This window comes from Dasypus novemcinctus, chromosome 4, assembly GCF_030445035.2.
Source record: "Dasypus novemcinctus isolate mDasNov1 chromosome 4, mDasNov1.1.hap2, whole genome shotgun sequence".
NCBI lineage: Eukaryota > Metazoa > Chordata > Mammalia > Cingulata > Dasypodidae > Dasypus > Dasypus novemcinctus.
Genome location: NC_080676.1, coordinates 91,855,472 through 91,857,055, shown reverse-complemented (window position 1 = coordinate 91,857,055; position 1,584 = coordinate 91,855,472). Strand labels below are relative to the sequence as shown.

At 40.5% G+C, this 1,584-nt stretch overlaps 1 pseudogene; it reads right to left on the bottom strand.

The window, feature by feature from the left end:
* On the bottom strand, nucleotides 1-978 carry LOC101443451 (elongation factor 1-gamma-like; annotated as a pseudogene).
* Between the last annotated feature and the right edge of the window lie 606 nt (nucleotides 979-1,584).

The window sequence follows — 1,584 nt, the reverse complement described above, 5'->3', positions numbered from 1 at the left end:
TTACTTGAAGATTTTGCCCTGAATGAAGGCTTTGCCCACATGCTAGAAGGTTCCCTCCCAGGAAAAGTACTCTCAAACCAACATCTGGGTCTTCTCACTGCCAGGATCCAGATTTTACCATGTGTATGATTTATAATCCACCAGCCAATCTGGACTCAGCAGAAAGGCAAGCTCCTGGCCTCAGAAGTCCTACACTCCAGAAAGGGAGTTGCTATTGTTGGTTCCAAAGAGAATGACACTGACAAAGGCATTCTTCCTCAGCTTGTCCAATTGTTGGAACATTCCAGTGATAAGGTTGCAGTTCATGAAGGTCTGGGTGATTTCTTCAGGGAAGCAATATTCAGAAAGCCACAGAAACCAGCCATCCTTAACAAACTGCTCCGAGAAATGTGGCAGCACCACAGAAAGCTTGTTCTCATTAGAATGCTTGCGCTTAAATTCATTCAACACAAAGATACTCTTGGGCGGGTGAGCAAAAGGATATTTGGCCTTCAGCTCAGCAGCCAGTACCTGCTCACATGCATCCATCTCCTCCTCAGGAGCAGAGACAGCCACTTTTTTCTCCTCTTTCCACTCAGCCTAGGGCTTCTGCTTCTCCTGCTGTGAATCTTTCACTTTCCATGGGGTATCCTTTTTAGGCTGGTACTCTGAGAACTTCTTAGCATCAAACCGGGCCATATTCTCAAAGAGTTGCACCTCCCCTAACACAGCCCAGAATTGGGGCTGGTTAATGCAGGCGAGAAAACAGCGATTGGTATAGGGGAAGGCCTGGTGAAAAGAAGGTTCAAGGACCTATTTATAGAGCCAAAACAAGATGCAAATAACTGTGATGTCAACCAGAAAAACCTTCATCTTCAAGTGAGCATCCAGCAGCCCCAGAATTCACCTCACCTTCTCCTTGGCATTCTCTGTGGCCTGCTTATTATTGTGTATGATGAATGTTTTTTTAATTTCCATTTTTGTGCTTTTAATCCCCATATTTTCTGTTATGATTCTATTTAAACTTTCTAATTCTGGCTTTTTGCTCAAACATTGTCTTCTTAATATCCATTAGCTCTATATCTACCATTACTTTATTTTTATCCATACTTTTCTTTATCTCCTTGGATTTATTTAGGAGATTTACTTGAACTTCTTTGATTAGTTGTTCCAAATTCTGCGTCTCTTGTAACGTTGTAATCTTTTGATGTTTTTCCTTCAACTGAGCCAACTCTTACTGTATCTTAAGTTTGTAATTTTTTGCTGATGTCTATTTATCTGATTATTCTGATAGTATAACACTGAATATTAGCATCTCCCTTTTGCCTAGTGTTTTATTGTAAATTGTCTATGAGTTAAGGCTTTTTTTGATGCTTAGTCCAACTTATACTGGACTTTTAGATAAACCCTTGTTTAACTGTTCAGATTTTCTCAGTTCCTCTCCTCTTGATTCTTGTCCTGGATATGCAGTAGAACTTTTAAGATTGTCTTTTTATGTGCAATTGTTTCACCTCCAGGAGATAGCTTCCTTACCTCTATCCCTTCTCTGGTAATCCTCTGCCCATCTATAATTTGCTTAAATCCTTTCCCTCACTCAGTAACCTG